Source organism: Galleria mellonella, unplaced genomic scaffold, assembly GCF_026898425.1.
Source record: "Galleria mellonella isolate WM207_F2 unplaced genomic scaffold, CSIRO_AGI_GalMel_v1 utg96, whole genome shotgun sequence".
Taxonomy (NCBI): domain Eukaryota; kingdom Metazoa; phylum Arthropoda; class Insecta; order Lepidoptera; family Pyralidae; genus Galleria; species Galleria mellonella.
The window spans coordinates 3,651,234-3,662,946 of record NW_026442179.1 but is presented as its reverse complement, the minus strand read 5'-3'; positions in this window follow the sequence as shown (position 1 = coordinate 3,662,946).

Genomic DNA, 11,713 nt, shown 5'->3' with positions numbered 1-11,713 from the left:
CACTACAACAGGTACTAAAATATTTTATAGAAGGTTGGCCAATTCATAAAAATAAAACAGAACTTTGTGTTAGACAATATTGGAATTATCGATCTGAAATACATGTTATTGATGGACTAGTATTTAAAAATACTAGTCTTATTATTCCTACATCACTCCGTAAAGAAATGTTACAAAAAGTTCATGCAGGTCATTTGGGTATAAGCAGAAGTAAAAACTTAGTTCGTGGTGTAATTTTTTGGCCCAATATGAACACAGACATAGAGCAAGTCATAGAAAATTAGCAAATTTGTTCAAAATTCAAACATAATAATTCTCATGAACCATTAATTGTAAGTGAAATACCTAAATATCCATGGGAGAAAGTTGGAGGAGATTTATTACAATATAAAGACAAAAAGTATCTAGTTGTGATTGATTATTATTCAAAATATATAGAATTAGCTTTGTTAAATACTGGATCTTCAGCAAAACATGTCATTTTACATTTTAAATCGATATTTGCCCGCCATGGTATTCCCTTAAAACTATTTACAGACAATGGACCTCCATTTGATTCAATGGAATTTAAAGAATTTTGTACAAATTGGGATATAAGTCATAGTACGTCGAGTTTTTTCCACAATCTAATGGACAAGTATAGAGTCAGCTGTCAAGATTGTAAAAATATTTTACGCAAGTCAGATGAAGATAATGTAGATCCATATTTAGCACTTTTGCACTATCGTTCTAATGCAAAAGAATACATGAAGTCTCCTGCGGAAATGCTAATGTCAAGAAAGTTGAGGTATAATTTACCAATAAAGATGAAATTACTGAAACCTAAAACAGTGAGATTCAAAGATATTGAAGAAAAATTAAGGAAGCACAAAGAAAACTATAAAAAATATTATGATAAACGCACAAGAGAATTAACTCCATTGAATAAGGGTGATCACATATGGTATAAGAAAACTCCAAATAGTAATTGGTCGCCAGGTATAGTCATAGACATAGTAAATAATTGTCCAAGATCATACTTAATTAGGTGTAATGATGGCTCCCAATATAGGAGAAATCGTTATCATTTAAGATTAAATAAAAATAATAATGAAATACTGAAACAAAATAAAAATTTAAAACGGTCATTCACTTCTTTACAGAAAAAATTGTCAGATGAAACCAATTTGTTAACAAATAAATATTCTAGTCTACCTATATGTCAAGTCAGGTTTCTGGGTCAGAACAAAATCATTCAACACAGTCACATAATGGTACATTGTCTCGATCAAGTCAAAGCTATGTTCAAGAACCTGATCACAGCACATCAGTAACAGTCTTGCCATCTGAGTGCCAAAATGATACAGTAAATGATGTCTCTAACAACTCACAAATCCAGTCGAATGGTACTCTTAATGTTAATAATAAATCACTGTCTTGTAATGTTGATGGTAATCCCACTATGAGAACAAGGTCTGGACGTGTTGTCCGACCACCTGTTAAACTTGATTGTTAATTTTAAATTATAATGAATAGAATGTGAGCATTTTCTCATTTATATAAATTCATGTTCATTTCTTTAAATTTTGTTTATCTTTATGTCAACATAGGAGATGTTGTGTATTTTGTTTATCTATGGTTGGGTATGAAGAATCAATCTGTGGCGGACATCGAAGTAGGAAGTAACTTTTAACTTGTCAGATTTATAATAAATAAAATTACAAAATATCAATCATTGTTTTAATGAATAAAATACAGTACACTTTGTTATGTCCATGGTACTGCTCATGTCTATAGGCGACTGTTACTACTTTCCATCAGGTGGGTCATCAGCTTGTTTGCCATTCTAAGTTGTATAAGAAAAAATCTTAATAGTATCTGCTTACAGGGCACATTTCTGTTTATTGATTTATTAACTGACTTTAAAAAAAAGGAGATTCTCAATTCGGTTGTATGTTTTTTTTTTATATAAGTAATAAACCTCATAACTCCGTCAGTTGTAAATTGTTTTTTTTTATGGGTAAAGATGAAATGGTAACCCCGCCTGAGCTATCGGTATACGCTGGCGGGGCACCAGTGAACGGTGACAGGTGAGGATGAAGGCAGGTCAGTAGGCCTATAGTAACCAATTGAACAAGAATTAATCACTATGGTTTCCAGGGGGAGTCGCGTGGAGGTTAACCTGATGGGGTGCATTGTTAGCAATCAGACTGTTAACCCTTCACCTCCCCATTGTAAACCGATTTGGGAAATTATTATTTTTTATCTGAAAGTATAGAATAGTGATGATAACAGAGTGGGCTCATGAAAAATTTATCAAAATCAGTTTAATAGTTTAGTTTTTAGATTAAAGTACTGAAAAAATATTAATTAATTAAAAATAATAAAAGAAAAAAAAAAACTTCGACACTGACATATATTGTGATAATACCAATATTGTTATTATTATTTTACATTATTTTTATTACATTAACATAATAAGTAGATATAATTAATTACTATACACATACTTAAATATACATACATATATAGTTTTAACAGAATTACCTAAATGCTCTATAATAAGTAGTATGGTTGATTATTTTGCCTTGAACTGCAAAAACAAGTCTACACAAGGTCCATATCGTTATGTCGTGTCGCAATAGCTCGTTAGTCGGTATAAAGGGTCTTTGACATGTCTCCTTTTCTATACTCTGTATGTTGTAGTATGGTGCGCATGACAAATTTCTAAATCCATACAAAAAGCAAGTATATTTTGCAACGCACACATGCTCACACTCACATATGTATATACACGTACATCCACACATATACATACATGTACACACATGAAGGCAGATAGAGAGAAATATTTATATACTGTATATATTTGAAATAAGAACGTAGAAGTGCGTGTTTACAAATGTTACTTAGCTGCAACCAGTTTTTTGCTCCACATAAAAAAAGGCAGTGTCTATCGTTACAAAAATTATATGGGATCAATATGGATGTAAATTCTATACCACCTTTTATCTATATCACCAGACGGAGACTTTGTACAAAATTGCTTGGGCACCTCTGTCCCAATTATGTTTTTACCGTGAAGCAGTTGTGTTTGCATGGCTGTGTTTCGGTTTGAAGGGTGGGATATGGCAGTGAATTTATAGTGTATAGAGGAATAACACCTAAGTCAATGAAATCAGGAACAGCAATGCATGGGGATATCATGGGCGAAACAGTATACTCTGTTATGCCCATGGTACTGCTCATGTCTATAGGCAAGGGTTACCACTTTCCATTAGGTAGACCGTCAGTTTGTTCATCATTCTAAGTTGCATAAAAAAAAACTCTATACATTGCAAAAATAATTGTGAAAATCAGTTCAGAACTAGATACGTAATCGTATAAAATTGTGGCATGAAAAAATCACACGAATTGGGAAATTTCTTTTTTCTTTAATGGATGATAATGGAATGGTAACCCAGCCTGCGCCATTGGTATACACGGCGGGGCACCAGTGGAAGATGATAAGGTGAGAATGATTGCAGGTCTGTTGGCCCACCATGATTAATTCGACAAGAATTAACCATGATGGTTTCCAAGGGGAACCACGTGGAGACCGACCTGAGAGGGTATATTGCTAGCAATGGGACTATCAGACCTCATTACTAACAATCCCTTTCCCCCAACATAGATAATTTCAACAAACTGACATTTTTTCGAGATTATGAGTTAACACTAATTATATTATCTGAGAGCCTATAGAGCGTCTATAATGGAATTGTACAAGATGTTATCTGTACAAGTGGACTCAAGTAACCCAAACTTCGCTAATCTAGCGTTGGTAAACGGTAAAATCTCACTTACAAGGCAATCCGGTGGTATGTTATGCGAAATTGAAGTTGCGAAACGGACCCTTTTGATATTGCATCGAAACCAATCTGTACCTTTCAAGTGGATTAGACTGTGTATAAATGTTTACTTACATTGATTGAGTCTATATATTTTACGAATACCTACATTTTTGTCTGTTGTCTCGTATTTATGTAACCCATTTCTTTATTTAATTAATAACTAGCTTTTTTTTTAATGGGTGATAATGGAATGGGTACCAGTGAAGGATGATAAGTGAGAATGAATCAGATTAATTAGTTCATCGTAATGAATTCAACAAGAATTGGTCACGATGGTTTCCAGGGGGAATCACGTGGAGGTCGACCTAATATTGCTAGCAATGGGTCTGTCATACTCCATTGCTAACAATCCCTTTCTCCCCATTAATGACTACATGTATACTGCGACTCTGCCCGCATGAAACTGTGCAGTCCTATGTGCTAAGTTGGGATATAAGTTACCTATGTATATTGGGGGAAAGGGATTGTTAGTAATGAAGTCTAATAGTCCCATTGCATGCATTATAACTTTTCAGGTCGGCCTCCACGTAGTTCCCCTTGGAAACCATCATGGTTAATTCTTGTTGAATTAATCATGGTGGGCCAACTGACCTGCAATCATTATCACCTTATCATCTTCCAATGGTGCCCCGCCGGTGTATACCAACAGCGCAGGCGGGGTTACCATGCCATTATCATCCATTAAAAAAATCTGCCTATGTTTCAAACATTCAAATCTGTTTAGTAGCTTTTGTACGACAGAGTAACAAACATCCATCTATCTATAATTACAAACTTTCGAATTCATTACATTAAATAAAAGTAAATTACTAAGTTACCAGAGGGAGACTTTGTACAAAAGTCGATTGCTTGGGTACCTCTGTCCCATTCGTGTTTCAACCGTGAAGCAGTTGTGTTTGCATGGCTGTGTTTCGGTTTGAAGGGTGGGATATAGCGTGAATTTACTGGGTACAGAGGAATAACACCTGAGTCCTCAGGAATGGCAACGCATGGGGGGTATCATGGGCGGAACAGTACACTCTGTTATGTCCATGGTTGTGTCGTCCACTGCTCATGTCTATAGGCGACGGTTACCACTTTCCATCAGGTGGACCGTTAGCTTGTTTGGACTTGGTTTTATAGAAATTTTAATCAAAATCGTTTAAAGACTTTAGTCTTTTTTCATTCGTGTAGTCCCGGCAAAAAACGAGCCACCCCTTACTTTTCCATGGCTATCGTAAGGGGTTTTTAAGGGAATTCAAGGGTCGAGGGATGGGCAGCAGTGTTGCTCTTAAAATGTCACCCAATATTTAAGTGCAGCTGCCAATTCACCTGCCAAACATGGCAACTACTGGGCCCTTCTTTTTACGGGGTAGCCCAATGTTCAGCAGTGGACAGTTACCGGCTGTTATATTGACTTTAGTTTTAAATCAAAATATCTGTTTCTATCACAACTGAAGTCGATATTTGTGGAATAAAATTACATTTTATTAAGTAGGTTAAATTATACACATACATACATACATATCTGTCACGCCTGTCTCCCATTAGGGTAGGCAGAAACAAGGGAATGCCAAATGCTTCGATTCAAACAAACCTCTTTCGCTTCTTCCACATTCATCAATCTTTTCATACACGCTCGCCGGTTACGGGTACTTTTAATTTGGCCCTTCTTCAGCACGTCGCCTATTTGGTCAACATACGTCCGTCTAGGGCGGCCCCTACCGACATTTCCATTCATTCTTGCTCGATAAATCTCTTTCGTAATTCTTCTTTCATCCATCCTCTCCAAATGACCAAACCAACGCAACATTCCTTTTTCGATTTTTGTCACTACATCGTCTTTCAGTCCACACTTCTCTAATTATACACGTTCTGCATAATTATCGTTACCTTGAACTTGAATAGTAAAAGTAGAGGGAAATTAAACGAACAATGGTCGCCACAAACCGTGAAGTCGAAAGTGTACGCCATTTTAATTACTGCAATTATACAATACTGATAATTGTTATGTTAAAGTCGCGTTTACATCATACAAAGTGTAATGCACTAACAGATCTACTTATCAACTGAATTAGTTTCCTTAAGGAACATAAATGAAGTATAAAAATGTATATTTTTTCATATCATCTTATTAGCCTTAAATGTCCACTGTTGAACACAAGTCTCCTCTTATCTATGTGCTAGTAGTTGCCACGCTTGGCAGGCGGATTGGCAACCGCAGTTAGGCTTTAGAGATATTTTGAGAGGGACTCTAGTGTGTATCCCTCGTCCTCCCTTAGTCGCCTCTAATGACATCCATGGGAAAGGAAGAGGTGGCCTAGTCTATGCCGAGACTTTGTACCACAGGGAGACTTTGTACAAAAGTCAATTGCTTGGGTATCTCTGTCCCATTCGTGTTTCAACCGTAAAGCAGTTGTGTTTGCATGGCTGTGTTTCGGTTTGAAGGGTGGGATATGGTGTGAATTTACTGGGTACGGAGAAATAACACCTGAGTCCTCAGGAATGGCAAGGCATGGGGGTATCATGGGTGAAACAGTATACTCTGTTATGTCCATGGTACTGCTCATGTCTATAGGCGACGGTTACCACTTTCCATCAGGTGGGCCATCAGCTTTTTTGCCATTCTAAGTTGTATAAAAAAAAGACCACACGGCCATACGGTTTATTAAGATCAATTATTTCTCTAAATAAATTTATGAATAATAAAATGATAGCTAAACAATATTATCATAAAGTATTTATACATAAACAACAAAATCAAGAGGCAAAATAATAAGATCATTTCGTCCGTTCCAACGAAGTAATTCCTGAAACGGCCGCCATTATAACTAAGCGAGTAATCTTCATAAGATTTCATTATTTTTAGCGAACTAGCCAAGTACAGTAATGAATATATATTGCATGTAATATATGTACGCATTTATGGTAACAAACCTATTATTTTGGGAGCATCGAAGGAGATTTGCCACTGAGAAATTTCTAGAAGTATTATTACGTTACTTTTGGTACGTCTTTACATAATCTATAGAACGACAATGCTGATGGTAAATGTTCTATTGGGTTTTGTGATTTTTGCTCTTCGCCTGTGTATTTTTATTAGAGTACCATTGGAATTAAGTAGGTTCGTCTAATTAATTAAAGATGAGTTGAAATGTCTCTTTCAGTATATTGTCTATGAAGTAAAATGTAAGAAAAATCTATACTAATATTAGAAAGAAGTTGGCGACTTTAGATGTTCGTGGTAATCTCCGGTACTACTCTAATTTTGAAAATAATTTCACTGTCAATCGATAAAATAAATCAGTTGCAGTGGCCAGAGTAGACCAGTTCCTACGGGCAGCATTCGTTCACGAGTATGACGGATTGTATGGATTTGGTACACGGGTAGGTAGTATTTTTATTTCAAACACAGGATATTTTATATAAAGATTTACGCAGGTGAGGCTGCATGAAATTAGTAGTAATTAATTTGTATATATATTTAATATTATAAAGAAGAAATATTGCATTTTTTGTTTCTTTGTCTATAATAATTATATAGAGGAAAGATTTGATTGTTTGTTTGTACTGAATACATTTAAAAAGTATTTAACTGATTGTATAGTTAACTATACCAGTTAGGGGGAGGGCCCCATTGCAATGCACTCAACCAGTTCTTCTTCTACGAGGTTCCCCCTTAAAACCATTGTGGTTAATTCTTGGTCAATTCGTCACGATTGGTCAACTGACCTGACTTCATCTCCATTTATCGCCGATCACTGGACTCCTTTAGGGTGTACAGGTAGCACAGGCGAGGATCCCATTCCATTTTCATCCATTAAAAAATCTATATTAGTGAGTAGTCAGTCGAGTCAGGCATATTTCGCCAATCAACAATTAAGTAAGCACCACGAAAGTACGTATTGCGCAAGCGTGTATACCGACACTTATGCCGTAAGGTTATATTAGAAACATATTATGCTTGTATTACGTCGTAAAGGCATTTAATGATGCGTACATAATGTTCAACTATAGTACTTATACACGTAACAATAGAGTTCAGTGAAAATGTAGAATAAACGATTAATTGACTACGACCATAGACAGTAAAAAAAAAAAGAGTATTTTTTTATGCAACATAGAATGACAAACAAGCTGACAGCCCATCTGATGGAAAGTGGTAAACTTCGTCTATAGACATGAGCAGTACTATGGACATAACAGAGTATACTGTTTCGCCCATGATACCCTCCATGCGTTGCCATTTCTGAGGACTCAGGTGTTATTATATGTATTGTTCATATCTATAGGTGACCGTTATCATTTTTCATCAAGTTAGCCATAATCTAGTTTGTAATTCTACGTTGCATTAAAAAAAATTGGAATTTAGACTAAATTATAACAATGCAATTAGGAGTTCTACTTAGTACCAATAGCAGGGCCGTAGCTAGACCCAAGTTTAAGGTAGGGCAAAAAAACTTTTTGGTAGGGCAGAAGCCATAATTAAGTGACATCGAAAAAGCGAATCTGTCTCATTTTATTAGAGCATTTTCATTTTAAAGTAGGGCATTGCCTGTCAATGCCGTTCCTTCCCCCTTCCTTCTCCCTTCCCCAGTTATAGCCATGACCAACAGTCACTAGTATACATACAAATAACACCAGTTCGTTAAACGAAACAAGTTAACTTTTAATTTTGTTGTAGTAATTATTATCTTTTACGTCACTAAACTAGAAATATGTTACCGATAATATCAAATTGATTGTTTACTGAATAACAAAAACTTGTGTCTGATATTCATTGAAGAGTATCCATATTTGTCGACAGTGAATTATTATGAATCATTATCAAAACAAACAATTAAATGACATAACTACTATGAAAATTACAGTTATTTTGTAAAGTAAAAAAATTGTTTCTGATTTGATTGATTAAGCACCCCTGGACCACCCATTATTTCCTCTCTTCATGATACCGTATAGTCTTGGCATAGAATAGGCTACTTTTTCGTTTCTCTTGGATGTGATAAGAGTCGATTAAGGCAATGTAATTGTCGAGGGATGGGCAGCAGCGTTTCGCTTAAAATGTCACCAAAGCTTAATTGCGGATAAGTGCCAACCCGTCTGCCAAGCGTGGCACCTACTGGCAAAACTTTCCTTATGGGGAAAACCTATGTTGAGCAGTGGATATATATATATATATATATATATATATATATATATATATATATATATATATATATATATATATATATATATATATATATATATATATATATATATATATATATATACTATATTATATAGTTATATAGCTAGTTTTAACCGGCCACTACGTACGAGTGACCGAGAAATGTTTATTGATCAGAATGAAAAGTAATCTATACTCTTTTCCATCCCATATTACACGTGTATATCGGATTTCTTAGCGATTGATTAAGCGCTATAAAATAACAAACAAACAAACTCACTTTCATATTTATTATATTAGTAAGAACAGAGATTAATATACATTTATATACATATTTCCTATTTTACTCTGATAGTAATTATGTTATCATCCTTAAAATCAATCGCTCATTTCTGTGAACCTGTGAATATCATGTTGATATTGTTTATCAATATAGAATTAGAGGGATAGTAATGAGTTCCAGGGATCTTACTACTAATAATAGGTATACCTTGTCCTTAAAATCTGTCAACTACGATAAAGTAAATAATTCAGAAAAATCAAAATCAAGAGTGCAATGATATAGCGTTTATTTGGTCCAATCTCGGCTTATTAGAAGTCGACCCGAGAGGAATTCGGTCGCTTAAATACTTTTTTAAATGCTCCAAAACGTGTTTCTAACAGCAGTTTGCCGTGGCGATTTAACCTTATTTGATTATAAAATGTTATGTAATTTGCACATTTAAATGTCATTATAGTATAATTCAATACTTAAAGTTTGAAGACGAAGGTCTCTAACCAATGCGTGTTGTTAATGATGACCTATAAAATCGAAACATGGTCCTACATGGTTACCAGTATGCAAAGGCTTCAATTTGTTCAGCGAGCTATGAGAGAGGCTGGGAGTTTCTTTGCGTGACAGAATCCGATATGAGATCCGATATGATAAAATTTAAAAAAAATTAGAAAAACACTGGTATATAAAAAGGGTATAAATATAGTAAATAACAAGGAATAAGTAAGTGCATAAAACATGCCTACCTCGATTTGGAATCAAAATTTTTGTTTGTATGAATAAAATCCATTATTGGCTGTATTCATGAGAGACTTAGCATGTAAGTTATTTTTTAAGAGCTGTGGATTTTTGTATAAAATAAAATAAAAAAAATATTTATTTTATTTATTTATTTACCAGTAATACTTTGTACACACTAATTATATATTAAAATATGACAGAGGTAATCAAATGTACAAAGGCGAGCTTAACTTTAAAAGAGTTCTCTTCCAGCAAACCTTAAGTGGAACGGAGCATCAATGTCAGCAGATAAAGTGGCAAATATATACAATATAGACATGATATATAAAATGTAACTACATATAATTTAAAATAGAGACTTGATGGCTGTTTGTAAAATATTTTTGAAGGCGTCCAGATGCGAGTTGAAGATATCTATTTATATAAGAAATGACATACCTCAAAAAGGAAGAAATTTTCAATTCCTTGGATTTTTTTTATGTTTACGCGATATCTTTGTCAAAACTGAACCGATATTGATAATTCTTTTTGCAATCAAACAGTTTGAAACAAGTTTATTAACAAAACATATATTTGCCATTTCGCAACAGTATGAAAATAAAAATATACACAAAAAGCAACTTATTATAGTAAATCGAGAGATGTCAAATTATTAGTTTATTGTGAAGCACCGTGCCATATAAATTCTATGGTCTTCACATACGTATATATGTGAAGAGCATGTCTATTCCCCATTGTAAGCAGAAATCAATACTCCCATTCAAAGTTTCAAACTGACTTCTTTCGCTTCCTCCACGTCAGTTACGAAGTTATCAGTTCGGACTAACGTACGTATAAAAAATTAGAAAATTTTTACTTAATTTTATAGGTAAACATGAAAGTATGTTTGTTAGCTCTTGCCACTTTAACGATTCGTCAAATAGTCACGAAATTTGGCATTGGCATATTCAAGATTAATTTCTAGGGCTGAGCCTGATGTGGGGGGGGGGAGGCTTAAAAAGGAGCATTATGTACTCTAAGATATATATTTCGCATAGTTAAAATTTCTGCACTTTCCCTGAGGAGGGCACCACACTATTCCAGGGTGGGCACGACCCACCCGGCCCCTTAAATACGCCTATGTATGTACGTAGTACTTGTATTTGGGATGGTGAAAAAGGCTACCTATTATTCCTGTTAATCAATATATCTCGATCACGCGATTATCAGAGGGGGACTTTGTACAAGGCGTTTGCTTGGGTACCTCTGTTCCATTCGTGTTTCAACTGTGAAGCAGTTGTGTTTGCATGGCTGTGTTATGGTTTGAAGGGTGGGATATGGCAGTGAATTTACAAGGTACATAGGAATAACACCTGAGTTCTCAGGAATAGCAACGCATGAAAGGAATCATGGGCGAAGCAGTATACCCTGTTATGTCCATGGTAATGCACATGTCTGTAGGTGACGGTTACCACTTTCTATCAGGTGGGCCATCAGCCTGTTTGCCATTCTGTTGCATAAAAAAAAAACTCGAACGAAGTAGGGGATACAGACTAGTAAATAATAATAATTACTCTGTACTGTTAACTCATAATGTAGCTAATTACAAAAAAAAAGTACTCTCTGTCTCTAATTATAAAGAAAATCAGACCCCATCTTCTTCTAACTCACTTATAAACTTTTTTATATGGAGTTTTT